This window comes from Bubalus kerabau, chromosome 14 (genome assembly GCF_029407905.1).
Source record: "Bubalus kerabau isolate K-KA32 ecotype Philippines breed swamp buffalo chromosome 14, PCC_UOA_SB_1v2, whole genome shotgun sequence".
Classification (NCBI taxonomy): domain Eukaryota; kingdom Metazoa; phylum Chordata; class Mammalia; order Artiodactyla; family Bovidae; genus Bubalus; species Bubalus kerabau.
In genome coordinates, this window is record NC_073637.1 from 65396935 (window position 1) to 65408200 (window position 11266).

An 11266-nucleotide genomic window follows, 5' to 3' on the forward strand; every position below is an offset into this window, starting at 1 on the left:
TACTCTGTATTTCCCTCCAGTTAATTGGGTTATTTTGTAAACCAGTCAACTACTTGCAGTGAATATATACCATCAGACAAAATATCGGCTTCTGCTAAGTATCACAGAGATGTTATTATACATGCAAAAAAATGTAATAACTGGGACTTCCCTGGTGGTCCAGTGGCTAAGACTCTGAGCTCCAAAGCTGGGGGCTTAGGTTTGATCCCTGTTCAGGGAACTAGATCCCACATGCCACAACTAAGAGTTCAACTAAAGATCCTGCTTGACTCAACGAAGACCCGGCACAGTAAAATAAATTAAAAAAAAATTTTAATCTAATGACAAAACATAATGAGGTAGCATGACTTGCCCAGCTAATGGGAAAAAAAATTACATCTCCGAAACAGAGTGATAAGTAAGGATAATTGACTAGATTCTACGGCTAAGGGGACAAGGCCTTGCATCTAGTCCCCTGGAGGGCCAGATAATCATGCACTATTATGATCACAGTTTCTAGTGAGCCAACATCTGACACGTGTAAGCCATAAATCAAAAGATGGATGAGGGAAGAGAAGGATCTGTGTATATACATCCATCCCCACTGACAGCAAGAGAGCTGAAAGCTCAAGTCCTACTGAGGCCAATCGGTGGTGAAAGGACACGCTAAGGAAGGTTGATACAAATGCACGTGTACCTTGGCAATTCCAACTATGCCAACCATGATGACACGTCCTGATGACTACACTGGATGAACCCACACATCATATTGCATTTGTCCCAAGGGACACATCATTTGTTTATTAAATACATCCCTCTCTTATTTGTACTTAAAATTCCGAGCCACTAAAGATAGCTCTCTTTAAGGTTAACCGATTCATGTTCCTTGTTGCCTTTCTGAAATTATAAGATGAAAAAAAAAATTAAATGTCAGCTAAATAAAACTAACAGTTAAGTATTTGGGTACGCCAAATCTACTTTGGGAAAAAGAAGTGTATAAAATACAAATTTTCTCATACATCATACTTAAAGTTATAATCATATTTTTAAAATCCAACTGTTACTCCAAGTCCCTAATTTTTTTCAGATTAAGAAACAAGAGCCAGAGATGATAAGTGATATCCCTGTGCAATCCAGATGAGTAACAGGGTATAGTCATGATAACAGAAAGAACCGTGGTGCCCATGTTAGCCATTGCAAATCTGAGGGCTGGTATCAGCGGTTCTCAGCCAAATGGAAGAGAAATTCAGGAATCCATTCCTGAGTGGGTATGGTGTGGGGAGGCAAGGCCAAGTTTGGAATCAGATAGATATGGATTCTCAATCCTAGCTCTTTTACTTACTAGTTCTCCTTCTGTGTGATAATAATAAAATTAATTTCTTGGAGTCTCAGGTTCTTCATCAATAAATTGGGACAATCAAGGACTTCCCTGGTGGTCCAGTGGTTAAGAATCCACCTTCCAATGTAGGGGACATGGGTTCAGTCCTTGGTTGGGGAAGTAAGATCCCACATGCTGCAAAGCAACTAAGCCCATGGGATGCAAACTACAGAGTCCACGCGCTCTGGTCCCATGTGCCATAACTGGAGAGAAGCCCATGCACAACAAAGAGCCCACATGCCACAATTAAGACCTAAGGCAGCCAACAATAAAATTAAAAAAAAAAATTGGACAATCAGACATACTGTGAAGGTCTGATGTGAGGATTGGAGCCACACAGCATGAGCCCAAATTATAGCTGTTGTTATTTATTATCACTAAGAGGCTTTGAGCAATAAGAAATTTTATGTGGGAAGATGATACTGGGGACCCAGCTTCAGTAGGGCTTGTTCTATGGCTATTTGTTCCAGGAGAAACATGTCGAGCTACAGTGATTACCTGTCCTTCTCCTCCCTATCTCCACATGCCTTTGCAACTCTGTACTATGAGTCATTGTTTTGAGCATTTGGTTTTGTCTAGGAGTCTGGTGTGTGATCATGAAGCAAAGCTACACGGTCCACATAGGGACTGAGCTAGAAGTCTGGGTGATCCTTTGTAAGGTGTCCTAAGCTAGTGAACCAACCAACCAACCAGTGCTCTATGGAGCATGTGTAATAAGGAAGAACATCTTGTATTCTATTGCAAACGTTTTGTATTCTATCACAAGTTAATCACTAAAAGGATGTTGCCTGTAAGCTTAAATCATACATAATGGCCCATCTCTGGGAACTCTGCTTCCGAGGTAATAAGCATTAAGCTAAAACACCTTCCTTTAGCTCTCATGAAACATGCTGACCAGGACCACCTGTGGATGATCGCAGGCAGGAAGAAATTAACACACCTTCTGGAGGCTGATGGAAACCAGGAAGTGTTTGACTTTACTCCCTCCCTTTTTAGTATAAAAGAAGCCTGATTTCTAATTCAGGTAAGATGGTTCTTTGAGGGTCATGAGCCCATCATCTTCTCAGGTTTCCTGCTTTCTTAATAAAGTCCTTATTCGTTGCACCAACAACTGAACTTTCAATTATTCCCTGGTGGCGCAGTGGAAAAGAATATGCCTGCTAACGCAGGGGACACAGGTTCAATCTCTCATCAGGGAAGATTCCACATGCCACCGCGGAGCAACTAAGCCCATGAGCCACCACGATAAAGCCCACACTCTAGGGCCCATGAGCCGCAGCTACTGAAGCCCACACGCCCAGAGCCTGTGCTCCACAATGAGAGAAGCCACTGCAAAGAGAAGCCCACGCGCTGCAAAAAAGAACAGTCCCCTCTGGCCGCAACCGGAGAAAGCCACTGCAAAGCAATGAAGACCCACCACAGCCAAAAATAAAAAAGTAAATAATTAAAGCAGGACAAGCTTAGACTCGGTAACACGTGGAGGACGTGGACCACCTCCCTCTTCCCAGTTCACACAGACAACAAAACTGAGTGTACGTCACCATCTCATTTGTACCCGTGGGATTTTTTATTTTTTAGAATTTATATGTGAGGTTCTTTAAATCACATAACATTAAATTCCTTTGGATTTTTTTTAATGTTTTTTGATGTATTCATTTCCACCTCTGACCTAAGCGAATTCTATACTTATAAATCTATTGACCAACTTAGAACAACTAGAGTTTAATTTTTTTGAGCAAAAATACAAGAAAATCTCAGCCATTATGAAACTACAGGGAATGTCACTGAATGCATACTTTCATTAGCAATCAACAGTTAGTACTTCAAACACTAGTTTTTTCCATGGGATTGTAATTTATAGAGGTGACGGAATGAAGATATATAGAGGTCAATGCCATCAAAAGAAATGATTACTTACATAATCAGAGGACAGGGCATGCCATAGCACATGGGGCTACTTGAGGATGACTTGATTTTGGTCAGGAGGCAGAGCAGGAGCAAGGGGTGGGGGTGGCGGGTGGTGGTAGGGGAAAGCCTAGGCCAGAGCCCTCACTGGGGTTTGCGTGGGAATGGCGAGGCAGGGCAGAGGGGACATTTTAGAATTAGCCAGTATGAATGATTCCAGCAGACTTTGGGTGAGAGGCTTGGTCTCTAGTTGCCTGGTTCCTGGCCTTGGGTTGACTTAGGTTGGGGAAGTATTGGTTTGGTGTGTAATTTAGGTAAGAGAGTGGTTTAGGGTGTTGCATCCAACAGGCATTTTCCTAGGCAAGTTGTTACTATCTTTGGGAATTAGCCCTGGGATGTGCAGTCTCTAGCTGGGGCTAGAAGGCCCCCCAGGTATTAAAGCTTCATAATATACATAAAATAAAACATGATTAATACAGTCATGGAAGTTTCAAGCAAGTATTTTCCCTTTCATGCTACTTTTTACTCATCACTTAGTGCTCTCCTATGGTACTTAGAAATTACATCTTCATTTTGTATGTCAATAGCAAGCAGCCTTACTTTCAAATTTTCATCTGGATGGAATTTTAAGTGATTTTTATGTTGCCTTTCATAAAGAGTTCTTTTAAAAGACCCTGAAGTTCATGTTGAGTCCTTAAGTTCAAAAGCTAGAAGGAGTCTTAGACATCACTCAGACCAGCTCTTTCATTTTATATCTGGGGAATCAGTCATTAAAAATTCTTCTGAGTCTTAATGGCTTTACTACTATAAAATCAAATTTAGACTATAATTATCATGTAATTAAAAGCATTAGTAACCATTCTCAGCCAAAAAGTGGTTAAATTTCAGAGCGTAAGTAAATTTTTTTTTCTTTTTCTTTTCTTATCTTCTCCAAAGTGATAGTTCAAAGTGGAGACATTAGAAAAAGTATCTGCAGATCATTAAAAGTTAGGAAAAAACTACAAAAGTTATTCTTAGGACAGATTTCTCTCCATGGGATCATTCCAACTTCACTAGGGCACTCAGCAGACTTCAGACATCAAGACCATTGGCCACACCAGGAGAGCTTTACAGCTGAAACCAAAGCAAAGGCCCTCAATCAATAGGTAATGAATCTGTGTCTTCAGAAGGACTCACTCCATTCTTGACTCCTTATTTTATTTTGGTTTTCCCCCTGCGTAAGTGTAATAATGGAAAGACGGCAAGCCAGGCACATTAAATTTGGATACTCTTCCTCCTTTGCTCATTCAGCTGTTCTGTCTCATTCAGAGTCTCATGATAAGGATGGCATGCAGAGAACTAGAAAAATGAAGTGGGGCAACCTGGGGCATGTCCTCATGGGGAGAGAAAAACGGAGACTAACTGCAGGAGATGCCAAGGGTGCTTCGCATTCATTTCTTTTTCTGAAGCCCTGTGATGACAAACATACTGCCTGAAAACAAATGTGGATGGAAAAATATTTGAAATAAAAATCATTAATAGAGTTTTTGTTTTATCACAGTAATATATGCACACCACTAGTCCTACAAGACTGGTTATGAAAAACAGCACTTTCCTACCTGCCAAATTGTCTTTTCAGCCACAGGTACTTGTAATTCTTTCAGCTGATTCTCTGGGTGTTTATCTCTATATCTCTGAATATTTATACTACTATTTCTTGAAAGTTTTTTTGTTCCCAGTTTGGGGCATTATCTAGGGACTTGAGAATTTCATTCTCTTTCAGCCCGTCCCCCTACATGGCCTCACTACACAGAGCTTTCTCATTCTCTCATCTTCCCAGGAAAGTTGCATATGCATCAATAGTCGTAACTGTGATTAGTTCCATATATACGTTATTATTGTTTTTATATAAATGCTATTCATAGTTCTCTCTCTGATACTTAAGAGGGCTCCTAACAGAGTTTGGAGGGATCACCCAGGCATAGATTCATTCAACAAGTATTTATTGGATGCCTACAGCATGCCCGACACTATGCGCAATGCTGGCTGCACACGAGGTGAGGGCGGTGGGGGGATGGGGTGAAAATAACTCATGGGAAACCTGCCCTTATGCTGCAGGTCAGTGGCCCACTCTGTGTGAGGAATGGCAGGAGTCACAATCTAGTTTTTCTACTTCCTAGCTATGTAATCTCGGGTCATTTACTTAACTATTTTGAACCTTAATTACCTAAGACTTGTTGGCAGGATTAAATGAACCAATATATGTAAAGCCTATGTAAAAGTGCCTGGTAGATAGTAGGAACTATTGAATATGTAAGTATGAAATGTTTTTATTATTTTAGGAGTCACATGGAAAGGAGATATTTTACGTATATTTTATTTATATATACTCATCTCACACGCTAGTAAAATAATGCTCAAAATTCTCCAAGCCAGGCTTCAGCAATATGTGAACCGTGAACTTCCTGATGTTCAAGCTGGTTTTAGAAAAGGCAGAGGAACCAGAGATCAAATTGCCAACATCCGCTGGATCATGGAAAAAGCAAGAGAGTTCCATGAAAACATCTATTTCTGCTTTATTGACTACACCAAAGCCTTTGACTGTGTAGATCACAATAAACTGTGGAAAATTCTGAAAGAGATGGGAATACCAGACCACCTGATCTGCCTCTTGATAAATTTGTACGCAGGTCAGGAAGCAACAGTTAGAACTGGACATGGAACAACAGACTGGTTCCAAATAGGAAAAGGAGTAGGTCAAGGCTGTATATTATCACCCCGCTTATTTAACTTATATGCAGAGTACATCATGAGAAACGCTGGACTGGAAGAAGCACAAGCTGGAATCAAGATTGCTGGGAGAAATATCAATAACCTCAGATATGCAGATGACACCACCCTTATGGCAGAAAGTGAAGAGGAACTCAAAAGCCTCTGGATGAAAGTGAAAGTGGAGAGTGAAAAAGTTGGCTTAAAGCTCAACATTCAGAAAATTAAGATCATGGCATCCGGTCCCATCACTTCATGGCAAATAGATGGGGAAACAGTGGAAACAGTGTCAGACTTTATTTTGGGGGGCTCCAAAATCACTGCAGGTGGTGACTGCAGCCAGGAAATTAAAAGACGCTTACTCCTTGGAAGAAAAGTTATGACCAACCTAGATAGCATATTCAAAAGCAGAGATATTACTTTGCCAACAAAGGTCCATCTAGTCAAGGCTATGGTTTTTCCAGTGGTCATGTATGGATGTGAGAGTTGGACTGTTAAGAAAGCTGAGCGCCGAAGAATTGATGCTTTTGAACTGTGGTGTTGGAGAAGACTCTTGAGAGTCCCTTGGACTGCAAGGAGATCCAACCAATCCATTCTAAAGGAGATCAGTCCTGGGTGTTCATTGGAAGGACTGATGCTGAAGCTGAAACTCCAATACTTTGGCCACCTCATATGAAGAGTTGACTCATTGGAAAAGACCCTGATGCTGGGCGGAATTGGGGGCAGGAGGAAAAGGGGAGGATAGAGGATGAGATGGCTGGATGGCATCACTGACTCAATGGACATGAGTTTGAGTGAACTCCAAGAGTTGGTGATGGACAGGGAGGCCTGGTGTGCTGTGATTCATGGGGTCCCAAAGAGTTGGACACGACTGAGCAACTGAACTGAACTGAACTGAATTAGAATCGTGGCAGTGGAGACAGTGAACAGTGCACAGAGTCAGTGTATATTCTGGAGTAAGAGCAACATGACTTGGTGACAGATTGGAAGTGAGGGCTTAGGGACTGAGAAGTAACAACACTAAAAATGAGGCTTTCGAAATGTTTGTCCCAGTGGATGGCAGTTTGAGGTAGGATAGATAGAGGAGACAGAGAGGGCAATGGCACCCCACTCCAGTACTCTTGCCTGGAAAATCCTATGGACAGAGGAGCCTGGTAGGCTGCAGTCCATGGGGTCGCTAAGAGTCGGAGACAACTGAGCGACTTCACTTTCACTTTTCACTTTCATGCATTGGAGAAGGAAATGGCAACCCACTCCAGTGTTCTTACCTGGAGAATCCCAGGGACGGCACAGCCTGGTGGGCTGCCGTCTAATGGGTCACACAGAGTCAGACATGACTGAAGTGACTTAGCAGAAGCAGCAGCCGCAGATAGAGGAGAAGGAGATTTAGGCATGAGAATGGAAAGAATATTGGACTTTATGCTCTTTATTATTCTAAAACAAGTGGATTTTCAATATATAACACCTTTACTGAGATATAATTCACATACAAACCACTCCAAGTGTACAATCCAACGGTTTTCAGTATATTCACAGGGGTGTGCAGTCATCGTCATCTGATGGTCCAAGGACTCAGTGCTATGGGCAATCTCTGGCTGGGGAACTGAGATCCTGCTTCAAACCACTGCAGATTGAGACCACCCAAGATCACTAACCACTGGACTGCCAGGGAATTTCCAATCATAGCCATTTTAGTAGGTGTGAAGTACTATCTCAATGTTTTGATTTGCCCTTCCCTGATGGCTAATGATGGAGAGCATCTATTCTTATACATGTTGGCCATTTGTTTATCTTCTTTAAGGAAATACTTAACCTGTTTTGTTGCTCATTTTTTAACTGGGTTATGTCTTTTGTCATCAGTGCTTTAAGTGTCATATCTAAGAAGGTTTTGCTTTATCCAAGATCATGCAGACTTACTCTGATATATTTCGCTAAGGATTTTAGAGTTTTAGCATACACGGTTGGGTTTGTGATCCATTTTTGATTAACTTTTGTATATGGTACAAGGCAGTGAAACCATGCACCTATGACTGGGATTTGAACTCGTGGTCTTTTAACTAAGATCCCATACTTGGTTTCAGGACTTAATGAAGCTCAGGTTCTTGAGGTCTCTTTGCAGAAAGAATTCAGTGAGAGACACATGATAGATAAGAAGGGGATTTATTTAGAGAGAAATGGACTCCACAGAGTATGGACCATCTCAGAAGACAGCAGCCTCAAAATATGGTGTGGTTAGTTTTTATGGGCTGGGTTATTTCAAAGGTTAATGAGTGGGAGGATTATCCCAATTATTTTGAGGAAGGGGTGGGGATTTCCAGGAAATGAGCCACAGGAATTGAGTTTTGGCTTTTGATGGCTGGCCTCAGAACAGCTGAAGTGACTTAGATGCATGCACCCACGCACCAGATATGTGGGTTTTACAAACATGAAGAAATTTGGCTACATCAGATATGTGCTGTTTCTTCAGTCATGTCTGACTCTTTGTGACTCTGTGGACTATAACCCAGCAGGCTCCTCTGTCCATGGGATTCTCCAGGCAAGAATAATGGAGTGGGTTGCCATGCTCTACTCCAGGGACCTTCCTGACCCAGGGATCAAGCCCACATCTCTTATGTCTCCTGAATTGGCAGGTGGGTTCTTTACCACTAGCACTACCTGGGAAGCCCAACGTATCCAACAATGTAACTCAACTCTGACACTATCTACCTGCTTGTTACTGTTCAGCCACTCAGCTGTGTTGACTCTTTGAGACCACATGGACTGCAGCACGCCAGGCTTCCTTGTCCTTTACTGTCTCCCGGAGTTTGCTCAGACTCATGTCCATTAAGCTGATGATACCATCCAACCATCTCATCCTCAGCCTATTAAAAAGCAGAGATGTCATTTTGCCAAGAAAGGTCCATATAGTCAAAGCTATGGTTTTTTCAAGTCACATACAGATGTGAGAGTTGGACCATAAAGAAGGTTGAGCCCGGAAGGATTGATGCTTTTGAATTTTGGTGCTGGAAGAGGCTCTTGAGAGTCCCTTGGACTGCAAGGAGATCAAACTAGTCAATCCTAAGGAAATCAACCCTGAATATTCATTGGAAGGACTCATGCTGAAGCTGAAACTCCCAATACTTTGGCCACCTGATGCAAAGAGCCAACTCATTGGAAAAGACCCTGATGCAGAGAAAGACTGAGGGCAGAAGGGGATGACAGAGGATGAGATGGTTGGATGGCATCACCAACTCAATGGCATGAATTTGAGCAAACTTCAGGAGTTAATGAAGAACATGGAAACCTGGCACACTGCAGTCCATGGGGTTGTGGAGACTCAGACAGGACTCAGAGAAGGAACAACAAAATTAGCCGGGTGAACAGTTATTACGGTTATGGTGACTATTAATAAGCTACATCTTCATGATGTGTCAATAAAAGTCCTTTCAATTCCTACCATGTTTTATATGCTGCTAAGCATTGGGCATATAGTGGCACAAATGAGCTTACAATTGAATACTGGAGAAATATTGATTTGAACATGTAACTTAAAACTGCAATATGGAAGGGAGGGCGTGAAAAGGCAAGAGGAACTGAAACGAGGATGAAAAGGAAGGACTGAACAACCAGATCCTTGTCTTATGCCACCCAAATGCAATCAGCAGTTAACTCCTCCCTAAACAATTTTGTTGGCAATTTGATCTCTGGTTCCTCTGCCTTTTCTAAAACCAGCTTGAACATCTGGAAGTTCACGGTTCACGTACTGCTGAAGCCCAGCTTGGAGAATTTTGAGCATTACTTTACTAGCGTGTGAGATGAGTGCAATTGTGTGGTAGTTTGAGCATTCTTTGGCATTGCCTTTCTTTGGGATTGGAATGAAAACTGACCTTTTCCAGTCCTGTGGCCACTGCTGAGTTTTCCAAATTTGCTGGCATATTGAGTGCAGCACTTTCACAACATCATCTTTCAGGATTTGAAAGAGCTCAACTGGAATTCCATCACCTCCACTAGCTTTGTTCGTAGTGATGCTTTCTAAGGCCCGCTTGACTTCACATTCCAGGATGTCTGGCTCTAGGTCAGTGATCACACCATCGTGATTATCTGGGTCGTGAAGATCTTTTTTGTACAGTTCTTCTGTGTATTCTTGCCATCTCTTCTTAATATCTTCTGCTTCTGTTAGGTCCATACCATTTCTGTCCTTTATTGAGCCCATCTTTGCATGAAATGTTCCCTTGGTATCTCTGATTTTCTTGAAGAGATCCCTAGTCTTTCCCATTCTGTTGTTTTCCTCTATTTCTTTGCAGTGATCGCTGAGGAAGACTTTCTTATCTCTTCTTGCTATTCTTTGGAACTCTGCATTCAGATGCTTATATCTTTCCTTTTCTCCTTTGCTTTTCGCTTCTCTTCTTTTCACAGCTATTTGTAAGGCCTCCCCAGACAGCCATTTTGCTTTTTTGCATTTCTTTTCCATGGGGATGGTCTTGATCCCTGTCTCCTGTACAATGTCACCAACCTCATTCCCTAGTTCATCAGGCACTCTATCAGATCTAGTCCCCTTAAATCTATTTCTCACTTCCACTGTATAATCATAAGGGATTTGATTTAGGTCATACCTGAATGGTCTAGTGGTTTTCCCTACTTTCTTCATTTTAAGTCTGAATTTGGCAATAAGGAGCTCATGATCTGAGCCACAGGATCATCAAAAAAGCAAGAGTTCCAGAAAAACATCTATTTCTTCTTTATTGACTATGCCAAAGCTTTTGACTGTGTGGATCACAATAAACTGTGGAAAATTCTGAAAGAGTTGGGAATACCAGACCACCTAACCTGCCTCTTGAGAAACCTGAATGCAGGTCAGGAAGCAACTGTTAGAACTGGACATGGAACAGCAGCTGCTGCTGCTAAGTCGCTTCAGTCGTATCTGACTCTGTGCGACCCCATAGACGGCAGCCCACCAGGCTGTGCCGTCCCTGGGATTCTCCAGGCAAGAACACTGGAGTGGGTTGCCATTTCCTTCTCCAATGCATGAAAGTGAAAAGTGAAAGTGAAGTCGCTCAGTTGGGTCTGACTCCTAGCCACCCCACGGACTGCAGCCTATCAGACTCCTCCGTCCATGGGATTTTCCAGGCAAGAGTACTGGAGTGGGCTGCCATTAGGAGTATGTCAAGGCTGTATATTGTCACCCTGCTTATTTAACTTCTATGCAGAGTACATCATGAGAAACATTGGGCTGGAAGAAGCACAAGCTGGAATCAAGATTGCTGGGAGAAATATCAG

General features: G+C 42.2%; 1 long non-coding RNA gene across 1 annotated transcript; it reads left to right on the top strand.

Annotated features, from left to right (window-relative positions):
- The first annotated feature begins 1423 nt into the window (after positions 1–1423).
- Positions 1424–3175, top strand: LOC129627307 (uncharacterized). The gene is made up of 2 exons (XR_008702540.1): positions 1424–2381; positions 2500–3175. It is a non-coding gene; the product is annotated as an uncharacterized LOC129627307 (long non-coding RNA).
- The last annotated feature ends 8091 nt before the right edge of the window (positions 3176–11266 follow it).